Genomic DNA, 15,473 nt, shown 5'->3' with positions numbered 1-15,473 from the left:
TTTTTTTACACCTTGTCACTAATTATATACTGTGGAGATTATTCAATAGAATGTGAGATTGCTTAAAAATCAATGTGTTTTTCTATAATAGCCAACATCTTATGATAAAGAAGAAATCAGATTGGACCCTCTATACCTGATGAATCTGCATAATCCATGAAGAATTACAATCTGGGGCTATTTTAATTTGTAAATTAGTGACACTAAGGACTGGAAAAACTCTGACTTCCAAAGCTATCCATTTCTGTGGAAGATTCATATATTATCTTGTTGCCCATTGCCATTTAGTAATTTACATATGAATTTAAACATGTGTTCAGAGGACCTGGCAAAAGTATGGTGAACCAAAGCTAGGTAAGAGGTAATCTTAGCTGAAATGGAGTGAAGAAGTAGATTTTTTTTCAGCCCTAACTTTCTCAGTCCTGATCCTGGGAAGAGTTTGGCAAGTGTTTAAGTTTGCTCAATTGAATAGTTCTGTTGAAGTGCAGTTATTGTAAATTTTTGCATGCTCAGGGAGTTAGGAATCTAAACACCTTTGAGGAGCTGATCCTGAAATATTATGCATTTTCTAAGTTGCAGTAGGCTCTTAAAGATACTTCTAGAAAAAAAGAAAAAGGCTGCATAAGAACACAAGAAGGCCCTACTAGGTCAGACCAAAGATATCCTGTCTTCTGACAAAAAGAAAAGGAGTACTTGTGGCACCTTAGAGACTAACAAATTTAATAGAGCATAAGCTTTCGTGAGCTACAGCTCACTTCATCGGATGCATTTGGTGGAAAAAACAGAGGAGAGATTTATATACACACACACAGAGAACATGAAACAATGGGTTTATCATACACACTGTAAGGAGAGTGATCACTTAAGATAAGCCATCACCCACAGCAGGGGGGGGAAAGGAGGAAAACCTTCCATGGTGACAAGCAGGTAGAGAGCTGAGCGGCACTGCGATGGGTACCCGCATGGCCCCACAGTATGCCAACATTTTTATGGCTGACTTAGAACAACGCTTCCTCAGCTCTCGTCCCCTAATGCCCCTACTCTACTTGCGCTACATTGATGACATCTTCATCATCTGGACCCATGGAAAAGAAGCTCTTGAGGAATTCCACCATGATTTCAACAATTTCCATCCCACCATCAACCTCAGCCTGGACCAGTCCACACAAGAGATCCACTTCCTGGACACTACGGTGCTAATAAGCGATGGTCACATAACCACCACCCTATATCGGAAACCTACTGACCGCTATTCCTACCTACATGCCTCTAGCTTTCATCCAGATCATACCACTCGATCCATTGTCTACAGCCAAGCGCTACGATATAACCGCATTTGCTCCAACCCCTCAGACAGAGACAAACACCTACAAGATCTCTATCATGCATTCCTACAACTACAATACCCACCTGCTGAAGTGAAGAAACAGATTGACAGAGCCAGAAGAGTACCCAGAAGTCACCTACTACAGGACAGGCCCAACAAAGAAAACAACAGAACGCCACTAGCCATCACCTTCAGCCCCCAACTAAAACCTCTCCAACGCATCATCAAGGATCTACAACCTATCCTGAAGGACGAGCCATCGCTCTCTCAGATCTTGGGAGATAGACCAGTCCTTGCTTACAGACAGCCCCCCAATCTGAAGCAAATACTCACCAGCAACCACACACCACACAACAGAACCACTAACCCAGGAACCTATCCTTGCAACAAAGCCCGTTGCCAACTCTGTCCACATATCTATTCAGGGGATACCATCATAGGGCCTAATCACATCAGCCACACTATCAGAGGCTCGTTCACCTGCGCATCTACCAATGTGATATATGCCATCATGTGCCAGCAATGCCCCTCTGCCATGTACATTGGCCAAACTGGACAGTCTCTACGTAAAAGAATGAATGGACACAAATCAGACGTCAAGAATTATAACATTCAAAAACCAGTTGGAGAACACTTCAATCTCTCTGGTCACTCGATCACAGACCTAAGAGTGGCTATACTTCAACAAAAAAGCTTCAAAAACAGACTCCAACGAGAGACTGCTGAATTGGAATTAATTTGCAAACTGGATACAATTAACTTAGGCTTGAATAGAGACTGGGAATGGATGAGTCATTACACAAAGTAAAACTATTTCCCCATGGTATTTCTCCCCCCCACCCGACCCCCCACTATTCCTCTGATATTCTTGATAACTGCTGGAATTAGCCTACCTGCTTGTCACCATGGAAGGTTTTCCTCCTTTCCCCCCCCTGCTGTGGGTGATGGCTTATCTTAAGTGATCACTCTCCTTACAGTGTGTATGATAAACCCATTGTTTCATGTTCTCTGTGTGTGTGTATATAAATCTCTCCTCTGTTTTTTCCACCAAATGCATCCGATGAAGTGAGCTGTAGCTCACGAAAGCTTATGCTCTAATAAATTTGTTAGTCTCTAAGGTGCCACAAGTACTCCTTTTCTTTTTGCGAATACAGACTAACACGGCTGCTACTCTGAAACCTGTCTTCTGACAGTGGCCAGTGTCAGGTGCCAGAGAGGGAATGAACAGAACAGGTAATCATCAAGTGATCCATCCCCGTCACTCATTCCCAGCTTCTTGCAAACAGAGGCTAGAGACACAATTCCTGCCCATCCTGGCTAATAGCCATTCATGGACCTATCCTCCATGAATGTATCTAGTTCTTTTTTGAACCCTGTTATGGTCTTGGCTTTCAGAACATCCTCTGGCAAGGAGTTCCACAGGCTGATTGTGTATTGTGAGAAGAAATGCAGTTTTTTGTATACTTTGATGTGATTGTTATACAACTATTTGTCTGTGCCTTTCTATATATGAGTACAGCTCATTTGAAACTAGTAAAATAGGCAAAAAATGAACAGCATGCCATTCACTTTTCTTCTAGCAGGGATGACCGTCTTATACCATATTTGGTAAATAATGTGTCAACCTTTAGTGCGGCAACTCCTGTGTTAAGCCACTCATAATGAAGATGTTGAAAGAAAAGACAAAAGCGGCTGGAAAGAGAGATCCCAAAAATATATACGTTTAAAAATCACTTTAAAAGTCTATTTTGTTGATAAATTGTGTGGTAAAGCAATTGATTATACTTTAGTTTATTATGAAATATATTCAAGAGACCAAATAACCAATGTCAGTCAAGTTTATTGTTAAAAGCCAATAATAATATAGTACAGGAAACCAATTCAATATAATACTAGTCTCTGGGAAGCTATCTTGTGCATCACTGTTACATTCACCTTACACAGAAAGTGCTCCCAAAGTTATACATTTTAGCTGGTAGTATGTATAGGATGATTTTACAAGTCACTAAAATTCAACCCATCAGTTTGTTTTGGTTCTTTACTTATCTTTCTTTTGTATACTAATATTGCAGCACTGGTCCATGAAAGAATCTTCTATGTTTGTATGATTGTATCAAGGTTGGACTGTCATGTATCTTATCCTCTTCCTTTGAGATGTTTCAGTAGTAGCCTGTAAGAGTAATTTCCTTTCTATTGCTATGCTAAAGCACTCATCTGTCCTGATATTGATAATGTCCATATTTTCTGAAGCCAAAACTCACTTCGGTCAGTGCAAGGGATTCTTAGAATAAGTGACCAGGGTTATATAAAAATCATGGCCAATTTAGGCTATAACACTATACTATTTGTGCTTAATGAATACTAATATGTGTGGATAATTGTGTGTGTGTATATATATACACACACACAAACACAAACACATACATGCACTAGTCAGCATATATTGGTCCATTTTTTGTAACAAATTTAATATTTTTAGGCTGAAAAATCAGGATGTATTATTAAGAGACTGGCAGCTATAGTCAATTTACAGTTAAAAATAAATGAAGGCTATTGATATGTTTGCATATTATCTAGAAAATATTTCCAACAATAGTTCCATGCTGTCATTAATATCTTAGATTGTTCATATATAGCCAGGAAGTAGGCTTTTCATCTGGCATTAGCAACTGTATCAGCCTATTGTCTGTCTATGTTTTGTTTGCTAGTTTTGTACCTAATTCAATCAAATCTTTCTACATCAAAAACTGATCTTTTTTCCTGCAGTAGCTTTTCTATTTTTGCAACTGGAGAAGCATCTCAAGATTTAATCAAGTCTCAAACAATAAGTGAACAAATACTTAGTAGAATGATTTACTAGTCAGACACTTGTAGTTGTAATTTTCTGCTTGCTGGTGACATCAGCTTCATTAATATCTTTTATATACCGAAATATGAACTTCCAGAACCAAGTGCTAATTTAAATCCTGTGTAGCAGGCCAATTATAATAACCATAGGTATCCTGGATGAGCGGCAGTTGCTTCAGGGTGAAATTTATCAGGGCTAAGTCCCACTTATGCTCTCAAAATAGGATTAACATAAAGCATAGAACAACATGTTAACCCTCTGCCCAGGGGTGAGTTTCACCCCATGAGCTTTGGGCTTATACTATGAAGGGCTTTATTGCCACTTGTACACTTTAACCGTGCTGGGTGCTTTATGGACAGATACAAAATGTTGGTTGAGATTTTCAAAGTTGAATAGGGCATTTAGCCAAACAATTGCCTTTGAAAATTGTAGCTATTACCTCCGCCTCAAATGGTTTACAGTCTAAGGGCCCCAAATAGTTTCATTGGAGTATATTTACTACTGTGGAAAGTACCCCTGAAGTCAGTCGCAGGTTTGCAGGATCAAGTGCCAAGTGATGACACAACATGAGAAGAGGGTGTAACAAAAATCAGGGATAGGGACCCCAAGAGGTAAAGAGAATAATGCAGGTACTCGTATCAACGTTGCAGGGCTTGTGGGCTTTGTGGTTAGTTTTCAAATTAAGGCATCACAATGAGGGACAACTTAAGTTTATAGGCCATGAAGAAGTACTTTTTAAAGAGAGGCTGAGTAGAGGAGGAGGAGGCAGCAGCATGGCACAGCAGGTCAGGAAGAGGGTTCCTGGTAGAAGGGGATACATAGATTATGTTCAGAGATAGGAAAAGGAGAGGGAAATAGAGTGGGTGGTTGTTCTTAACTTAGTCTCACAAAAATATTCCATCCAGGATGGCAAAGTAAACAATACCCAATATAACAGATACATTAACCAGGGGCCTGATTCTGCCTTCATTCAGACAGGCAAAATTGCCATCAACTTTCAAGAGCATTGCACCAATGAAAGAACACAATTTAGCCCTCAGTTGTCAATTTTAGTTTTGCTAGTATGGAGACCTGTTCAGTCAGGGTCCTGTCCTGAGTGCACTAATTTATATCTCATGGAGTACGAAGTTGGCATTAGATGATAGCTCAGTTCAGACCCACTCCATTTCTTTGAAGTAAAAGAAATTATAGAAATTCTCCAAACAAGGGACCTGAACTGCATCCAATTCTCCCATCGAGTCTACATGTGATTGCAATGTGATCTGCAGCTGGTGGGGGTGGGCTCAGCGAGGGTGGATGTTCCACATGAAGAAGAGAAAATGTTTACCTAAATGTTGCAAAAAAATAAAATAAAATAAAAAAAAACTCAAGACATGAAACCTCACTTATGACTCTTAGAATCTTACATTCAGCAAACTGCCTGTAACCAACGCAACCAAATCAAATGTGCAAGATCTGTATTATATGTAGCACACAGGTAGCAGCTGCTGATGGCATTGACAAAAGCACATAGACACACACACATAGTGACCGTGCAACAGATGAATGGATAATGGAACTGCAGTTCAGAATCCAAGCAGAAAAATAATCGATACCTAATGAGATACCCTAAAGCAGATGTGCATGAGAAGAGATTGGACAGATGATGCAAATAGGAATGTTAACAGCTCCCACTGTTAACTTCCTATCCAATGACACTGCCCTCACAGCATTAATATTACTGGACAGCCATACACATGTATGACTGGCAACAGCATTTTCAAAGAGAGTGCAAATTTAGTTTACCTTAATTTAGAAATACAGTAAAAAAGACCAAAGCCCAAACCCATAACAGCTATTTGACCTATTCAGAACACATTGGTTAAATGAAACATTAATTCAAAAGTAAAGTTCCCCCACACTAGTTACACACCCCTGAATGATAAACAATACACATCCCTACACAGATGGCTTCCAATATATGCATAATCAGTAGAACAGTAATGTGACCAGCATATAAAAAAATTGACTCTACTATTTTAGTCACTGATCCACCCCAAGTCCTCCCAGAGATTAGTAACCCTACCAGGGCACCACTTTCTGCTGAGGATCCAGTACATTCAGAGTGAATGAGGCACAAGTTAAAGCTACCTTAAGCAGTTTTCAATTGCTTTTTTTTTTAATGTTGTTTCTCAAAGGGAACATAGTTAATGAAGACTTGGATGTTGCCCATCTGCTGCCATTGTCTACAAACAGACTGCATACACCACTTTCTGAGCCCCCTTGCTCACGACAAGAACATGACTAGTCCTCTCATGAGTTGAGCTAGCATCCTTTTGTCAAAAACCTATGCTGTACTAGACAGGCCAATGAATCCCCTGGACTAGTGTAGGTTTAGTAATCTAGATATTAAATCGTGTTCTTCTGCTAATCCCTCAAACCATCCAATACTGCTTCATAGATTGCATTCCAAAAGAAGAGTTACCATGCATTTGTATATTCATATTTCAGTAAAGTGATTCTGCAACAGGATATAAATTCCATAAGAATTGTCCTATTGCAATCTAGAGGCTTCAAACCAAGGCCCTGGTCTAACAACAAGGTTCACCTAAATAGATCTCATTACAGGATTGGGCCAGTAATTAAGGGGGGGAGGGCGCGAGGGTGGTGGAGAAAACATATTAACAAGTGAGAGTGGGGAAATAGAGATATCTTCATTCAAAATTAGTGGCCTGTAGCAAATGAAGTCCAAGTCTGAGGCCCATGTTGCTTATCCACACTAACACTAAGAGATACAAGTAAATATAAAATCAAGTTTACTACATAAAAAACATCAGACATTATGCAGTTGAGACCTCTGAAAGTATGGCAACAAACAAAGCTCTTGGGGAACATAGATCACACCCTCTCTCATTCCAACAAAACTAATCCTTTACCCATTAGCCTTCACATAGGTTTAGATGTTATACCATGTGGTAATTATTTCCAAATCACAAGTGCAAACACTCACCCTGATTGGAAAATTAGCAGATTTCAAACTCAGGTAATTTCCCCTAATGAGGAACTTGTTGAACTGAATTTAACAATTAGCTCATACCCTTTCTTGGCTGTGTGTGACAGGGCTACAAAAGGGCTCAGAAACTCACCTATTCAAAGATTTTCAGTGAAAACCCAGAAATATTATCCTACTACTCTACATAGCCTTTAGACTGGTAGTTCAAGGATTATGGTCCTTGAAGAGCGGGCTGATCACATGATCCTGGCTCGCCTCCTTGTTTCTAGTTGCTAAACTTCATTAAAAGATGCTAAAAAAAACCACATACTTCCCTAATGTTACTTTTCCACATGAGCAACTGCTGTAGTTGCCAGATGGGTGCTGTGCAATTAGGTATCAGAGAAGAGGCGGTCCATACACAGTTGTGAATGGCAGAACACAACAGTCAAGGGGAAATGTCCACAAGATAATCTCACTTTGAAGTTGTGATCTACACTAGAACTGGTTGAAAACCTTTGAAATCTCACCAGTTTTGTTTTTTGGATTTTTTTTTAATTTGTCAACATTTGCGGAAAGCCTTTACTGTTTTCAAACAAGCGTTTTACAGCGGTTAACATTTTACAATAATGGGGAACTCTGATGGAAAAGTTTTCAATTAGATTAGCAAGTTTTCAATCCCTGTCCTACGGTGGTGCAGCCCTGGCATACCAAGAGCTTTATCATGTGTCACTGTAACTGGCATCAGTATATGCCCAGAGACCCGGAGAATGCTCCACCGGATGGCCTGAAGCGCGGGTGGGAGGGAGCTTGCCTGCCGCCAGTCCCCTATCACCAAGCCAGAGCTCTTGACCCAATTGACCTGCGCAGAGGAGGCTGCCGAATAGATGGCCTGGCAAGCCTCCACCTGCACCAAGTCGCCCGGGTCCTGGACCACGAGGAGCACGTCATCAGCGTACGCCGACAGGACCAGCCGCAGCTCCGGCTCCCTCAGCACCAACCCTGTCAACCTTCTTCGGAGGAGACAGAGAAAGGGCTCGATCGCCAGAGCGTACAGCTGGCCTGAGAGGGGGCACCCCTGCCGTACTCCTCGCCCGAAGCTGACCGGTTCGGTCAGGGTCCAGTTGAGCCTTACCAGACACTCTGCGGAAGCGTACAGCACCCAGAGAAAGTTCACAAACCTGGGTCCGAAGCCAAACGCCTGCAGAGTGCTCAGGAGATACCCGTGATCCACCCTGTCGAACGCCTTCTCCTGATCTAAGGACAGGAGGGCGAACGACAGACCATCCCTACACCCAAGTTCCAATAGGTCCCAGACCAGATATAGGTTGTCGAAGATGCTGCGGCCCGGGACGGTGTAGGTCTGGTCTGGGTGGACCACATCCGGCAGCACGGACCCTAGCCTCAGGGAGATGGCTTTTGCCACGATTTTGTAGTCCGTGCTGAGGAGCGAGACAGGACGCCAATTTCGTAAATCGCGGAGGTCCCCCTTCTTCGGCAATAAGGCGAGCACAGCTCGCCTGCACGAAAGAGGGAGGAACCCGCTCTGCAAAGACTTGGCCCCGACGGTGACTAGGTCTGGGCCCAGGATGTCCCAGAACACGCGGTAGAACTCCACGGTCAGCCCGTCCATGCCCGGAGATTTATTGGTGGGCATGCGACGGAGGGCTTCCGAGAACTCGGCCAGAGTAGAGGGGCAGCTCTAGCCGGTCTCGGTCGCCCACGCTGACCGTCGGGAGCTCCTCCCACAGCACTCTGCAAGCGTTAGGATCGGTCGGCTCCGGGGAGAATAGGCTTGCGTAGAAGGCTCTCGCCCTCTCGCACATCTCCACCGGATCCGTGAGGGGGGTGCCATCTTCTGCCAGTAGGCAGATGATATGTTTCTTAGCCCCCCTCTTTTTTTCCAGGGCGTAGAAGAAGCGGGAGCCGCAATCCATCTCCCGAAGGAGACGGATGCGGGATCGAACAAAGGCACCCCGGGCCCGATGGTCCTCGAGGCTCCGGAGCTCCTCCCGCTTCTCCCGGCACGCTCCGCAGAGGGGTGGATCCTCGGGGCTGGCGGCCAGACGCCTCTCCAGCTCTAAGACCTCCCGTTCCAACTGCTCTATCGCTGCATCCCTCCGTCGGCTGGTGCCCCGGGTGTAGTCACAGCAGAAGAGCCGGGCGCGCACCTTCCCTACGTCCCACCACCGCCGTGCCGAGGGAAAGGCACGCCGCTGCCCTCGCCAGGCCAGCCAGAACTCCCAGAAGGACGCCACGAAGCCCGCATCCTCCAGCAAGCTGTTGTTAAAATGCCAATAGGCTGGCCCCGGCCTCTCCGCGCAGAGGGAGGCTGTCACGGTGGCTATGTGATGGTCAGAAAATGGGGCCGGCCGGATGCTGGAGGAGTGGGCTCGTGTAAGATGAAAGCGTGATAAATAAATGCGGTCCAACCGGGAGTGGCGCGACCGATGGGCCTCCACCCGGACAAAGGTGAACGTGGAAGTGTCATCCGGGTGGTGGTCGCGCCAGACGTTCACCAGGGAGTGGTGTTCGACTATCTCCTGGAGGACGGCCACGGCGGCCGGGCTCTGCTCGGTTCCCGAGCGGTCCCGTTCCTCAAGGGTGATGTTAAAGTCCCCTCCCAGGACCAGGCACTCCTGAGGATCCAAGGTGCCGAGGAAGGCGGATGCCTGCTGATAGAATTGCAGCCGCTCTGGACTCGCTGCTGGGGCATATATGTTGACGAGGTTGACTACGAGCCCCTCCATTTGGACCCGGAGGTGCAGCAGGCGACCCGGCACAGCCTCGGCGACCCCCAGCACCTCGGGCTGTAGGTCGGGGGAGAACAGGGTCGCCACTCCGCCCGTATGAACTGTGAGGTGGCTAAAGTAGACCCTGTCTCCCCAATCCAGCCGCCAGCTGTCTTCGGCGGTCGGATCCGTATGGGTCTCCTGCAGGAAAACCACAGAGTACCTCCCCTCTCGAAGGAAGGAGAGCACCTGGGACCTGCGGAGACCCATCTTACAGCCACGGGTGTTCAATGTTGCGATGGTAAAGGGTGCCATGAGGAGGGCTGGGGGGGATCCTCGCCGGCAGGGATGCTCGTGGCTCCCGGCGGGCCGCGTAGCAGTCCGTGACCCACCCCGTAGGTGAGTAAGGAGTCACGGAAGTGGCGGACCCGCTGGTAGGCCGCGGCGCCCTGTCTCCCGGTCCTTTTCCCCTCCCCCATGAGGGCTCTTGCGGCCCGGAGGATTTGATTAAAGTCCCCCCATCGCTGGAGGGCAAGCTGGACTTTGTTGCGGGAGCCACGGACGTCTTCTAGGAACTCCCGCAACTCCTCTCGCAGCGCATGGGGGGCTGGGGTTATGGTCTGGTTGCTTCCCGATGGGGCCCTTGGTACAGCCCCCTGGCCCAGCGGGACGGGCAGACAGGGTGCGGACCCCCGACGGGGCTCTTGATGGGTTGACCTGAATGCTGGGGCGATAGGGGGCGGCGGAGGGAGGATAGCAGCCCCTGGTGGGTCGGGACGGGCAAACACAAAGGCCATTCCCTGGGAGTCATCTGTTGGAAAGGGGAAGGAGACTGTCCCAGGGGTGGCAATAATATCTCGGGAGGTGGGCGGGAGAAGGGCAGGGGCAGGGGTAAAGGTGAGATTCTGGGTCGGGAGAGGGCTCTCACCGATGCCGGGCGCAAGCTGTCTGGTGGATTTGGCAGCCACGGCATCAGGAGGTGGACTTTCTTCTGTAGGGTCCTCTCCCGGAAAGGAGGTCGAATGCTCCTCACCAGCGAGGGATGCCCCTGGTGGCTCAGGTTCCAGCCGCGTGGCACTGGCCGTCGCCTCAACTGGCTCGGTGGCTCTCAGCAGGGTGCCTTCTGCAGCCGGGTTGATGGAGGAGTCCAGGGGCTCCTCGGAGGTGGGAGCAGAAGCGACGGTTAGGGGGAGGGAGTATGGGGAAAGGGGGGCTGGAAAGAAGTCGCCCAGATCGAGGCCCGCTGGCATAGGATCGTCCTCCCCTTGGGTGACTGGGGTCAGACCCAGGGCCTCGATCTCCTCATATATAGAGGGGAAATTGTTTTCCGCTACCCCGGGATTCTCCCCGCTGGCACCTGATGCGACGATTACTTCGGGGCACACTGGGGTTTCAGATGGTGCCTCGGGGGTCTTGGAGGGGAGGGACTCCCGTGGAGGGGAGATACCCCCTTCCAGTGCTGCCACGTCTTCCCCAGCCGGCTCTAGTGGGTGGAACACACCCGTGGGTAGAGCGGAAGGCTCGGCATCGGTGCCCCCCTTCCTGGTCTTCCGGGGGGCCTCCGCATCAGATGGGAGGAGCGGAGCTCGAGCCTTCCGCTTGCCCCGCTTCCCCTGGACTAGGGCCCAGCCCTCCATGGCATCATCCGGGGGCTGGCTAGCAGGGGTTGTGTCAGGGGGCAGAGGCGATGGCTCAGGGACTCGAGGGGGTAACGGTGGGGCAGCACAAGGGAGGGAAGATTCCCCTTGGGGCGGGCCCTCTCCCATACTTGGCCGTGTCCCTGCCGCACCCTCCTCCACAGGCCTCGCCAGATTGCAAACAGCGGGGGCGGGGTTCTCCCGCTTGTTTGGGCATAGTGGGGAAGGTACCCCTTGGGCCCGAGCGGGAGCAATGGTGGACTGGGAAGGAGGAGGGGCGGTTTCGGGTGTCGGGCAGCCAGGGGCGTCGGTGATGACGGGGCCGGTGTCCTGCCGGGGCTCGGGTGTCTTGGATGCCCCTTCTTCCCGGGCCAGGGGGCAGTCCCTCCGGACGTGCCCCATCGCCCGGCAGAGGTAGCACCGGGCCTCCCCCGTGGAATAATGCACCCTGTAAGGGGTCCCCTGGTAGGGGACTAGGAAGGACCCCTCCAGTGCCTCTCCGTCGCGTGCCGCCGGCGGCAGTTGAAGCTGCACTTGCCGGCGGAAGGAGAGGACGTGACGGAGGGCGGGGTCTTTGCAGCCCAACGGGAGAGGGCTGATGACAGAGATGGGCTTCCCCAAGGTAGAAAGGGCGGGTAACAGGGCGGCATTGGGGAGAAAGGGAGGGACGGAGGTCAGGACCAGGCGGACGCCCAGGTCCTCTAGCGGCTCTAAGGGGACGAACACGCCCCCCACCGCCAGGCCCTTCTCCACCGCCTCCTGGGCGGCGGCCTCCGATGCTAGGAAGAAGACGACCTTGCCATACATTTTGGAGGCCGCCACAATGGCCGTGGGCCCCACCACCCTCGCCAACGCCCGCACATAGGTCTCCACGTGGGGTGAGGCGGGCACCAGGAGGCAACGGACGCCGTGCTTCCTGGTCATGGTGGGAAAGGGGCCCCGGCCGCTATAGATGGTAGCGGAGGCGGTGGGCTGGAGAAATGATGTAGCGGCAGGCGGGGGGGCTGCCGCCACCTGGGCGTATGCTCTAGGGGCCGGGGGAGGGACACCTGCAGAGCTGGTGGAGGGAACAGCGGGGAGGGGCGCCCCAGCTGGAGATGGGGCCGGGGCATCAGGGACAGCCCCTGCCATGGAGGGCCTGGTCTTTTTAGTGGGGCCCTTCCCCTTCTTCTTCCCCTGGCCCTTCCCGCCGGCTGGGAGGACTCCCCCCAAATCTCAGGGGGTGAGAGACATGGCAGCAGTGGAGGTCACCCCGGTGCCCGTCGCTGCTGGTGCCCCAGCGGCGGCGATGGCAGATGGTTTGGCAGCGGACGTAGAAGCTTGGGGGGGTGACAGAGGGGCAGGCGGGGGAGGGAGAGCTCGGGCTACGAGAGATGTCTCACCCGTCTCATCCCCCGCCATCATGAGCAAGGAGGAAAGGGGGATACCAAAAGGAGGAGGGGAGAGGGGAAGCAGGTCGACCACTCCTCCCCGCTAGGCTGCAGGCAGGGGAGGAGGGCGCCAAAAGGGGTGGGTTGGACGGGGGGCAATCAGGGGTTGGGGTCAGTCACCGACACAAGGTGGAAATTCCGGCTCCTCTTGGTGCACTATGGGGGGGGATTCAACAACATTGAAGGTGCAGTGAAGAGGGTTGCAACTGAAATGGGGAATTGCACAAGCGCATGGGAGGGGGCATGGGCACACGGAGCGAGGGGCTAAGCGGTCTGGGGGTAGAACAGGGAAACCAAGGGGCTAGCTTCAGAGGCTGGGGCGGGGCAAACAAACAAAGGCTGCAGAAGGAAATGGGCGGGGCATGCAAACAAACTGAAGCTAGTAAGGGGGGCTGGAGCAAAAGAGGAGGCAAAGCAAGTGGCAAAATGGGGCAGGTAGTAAAGGGCAAAGCTGGGGGGTAGGCAGTCCGGGGGGGGCACATGTGCCCATGTGCATTTGCACAAGTCTTTTTTAGCTTGCTGCTGCTTCTGGCCCAAAGGGTGGAAATAGGGCGTGGCAAGCCAAGCAAGCAGCTGAGTCCAGAGGCAGGGGCTGAGGCAGATGGTATACAGCCAGTGGGGGTGGTGGTGAAGGGGGCAGCGGTGGTGGTAATAGTGGTGGGGGTTGGGGGGGACACACAGATGGATCGGGGGGCAGCTCCACGCCACACCCCCCGTCTCCCTACAAACACAGTCAAAACCCCCACCACAAGAGCACAGTTTGAAAATTACTCAGTCTTAGGGCCCCCTCCACGGTGGTCTGCAAAGTCTCTAGGTGCTGCCCCACTGGCAGATGATCCTCTTCTTCTCCTCCTCGGGCTTCAGCACCTCCAGGCAGCAGCCTTTGCAGCAGCAGCAGCTCCAGGAACTGCAGTTGGTCGTCCAGGCAGGCAGAATGGACCTCTCTCAGGTGGTGGTGCTGGTGGTGGTATCCACAACAACAGTGGCTGGGGTTCCCACTCTTCCTCTCTGGGGAGTGGGCTAGCAGCCCCCCCCCCCGGGGCTGCAGTTGGAGCAGTAGCAGCACCTGAGAGTGGGGGGTCCAGCAGCCAAGTAGCAGAGAAGAGGGGGGTGTCTGGCCCAGCCAGGGGAGCAGCTGGAGCAGCAGGGAGAGCTTAGGGCCTAGCAGCAGCAGGAGTAGCAGCTTCCCACCTCCCTCCAAGCTCGAACGCTATGGGAGAGCAGTCTTATTGGGATCCGGGAAGTGGGCGGGCGAAGCCCGTCCACTGCTAAAGGGTCCCCCCCAGCCTAAAAGGGGGATCCACAGGACCTAGATACCCAAAAAATTCCGGGGGACAACTAATAAAATAACAGGGACAGGAGTGCGGTCAAAGGGTCAAAAGAAGGGAACCGGACGGGGACACCGAGCAGAGAACCCCGGACAGAGCCCACTGCTCCTCAAAGGCGTCAAGGGAGTCAGAGGACGCCGCCCAGAGGAACTCTGCCCGGATACGTGAACGGACCGAGGATCGGAAATAGGCCCCACAGTCACAGGAGACTCCATCGGCCAACCTCCTCACTCTGGTTTTGTAGATGGCCATTTTAGCTAGGGCCAGGAGGAGGTTGACCAGGAGATCCCGGGGCTTTGTGGGGCCACGGATAGGGAGTGCATAAATGAGAAGGTGAGGGGAGAAGTGCAACCAAAAACGTAATAAGATATTGGTGAGGAGCCGGAATAGGGGCTGCAGCCTGGCACACTCCAGGTAGACATGTGCCAGGGTATCCCTCACGCCGCAAAAGGGGCAAGTGTCTGGGATTGTGGTGAACCGCGCCAAGTACACGCCCGTGCTCACGGCTCCGTGAAGGAGCCGCCAACTGACATCCCCGGCGGGCTTTGGGACTAAGATGGAATATAGGCTGGCCCACCGGGGCTCCTCACCCTCCGAAGGTGGCAGGAGGTCCCGCCATTTTGTATCGGGGCGGGACACGAGGGTGCGGGCGTGAAGGGTGTGGAACACGAGCGTGTAGAGATGTTTTCTTGGCGCGGTTTGAAAACAGACCGGCTGCATCTCGTGCAGCCGGCTTCTAGTGAAGGGGTGAAGGGATCGGTTGGGTCCACGGGGGAGGGGTCCAATTAAAAGGTCCGGCGGGCCTGGGGTAGTGGGTGGGCGGGGCGTGCCCTCGTGCAGGACCCGGTCGAGATAAACCCGAGCAGCGGGCGGCAAAGCGGCCTTCACCTCCTGAAGTATGCATCGGGGAGTACAAGGTCTGGAAAGCCCCATGCGCTGAGCGAAGGTTAGGGGATCCAGCCAGTCTCCCCGGTCATAGTCCAGGAGGTCTCCGATTCTTGTGACCTCTGCCAGGACCAACCTCTGGCGCACCGAGCGGGACTCCGCCACCTGCAAACGGAGCTGGGGGTTGTGTAGCAGGGGCTCCGCGAGGAGATCTGCCCCCTCGGTGGCCGCCACGGACCTGCTCGTTGTAAAGAGTTTCCAGGTCCGGAGGAGGTCCTGGTAGAAGACCGGCAGCCCGGAGAGGTCTCGCGGAGT

Source organism: Dermochelys coriacea, chromosome 1 (genome assembly GCF_009764565.3).
Source record: "Dermochelys coriacea isolate rDerCor1 chromosome 1, rDerCor1.pri.v4, whole genome shotgun sequence".
Lineage (NCBI taxonomy): Eukaryota > Metazoa > Chordata > Testudines > Dermochelyidae > Dermochelys > Dermochelys coriacea.
Note: the sequence above shows the minus strand (reverse complement) of the source record.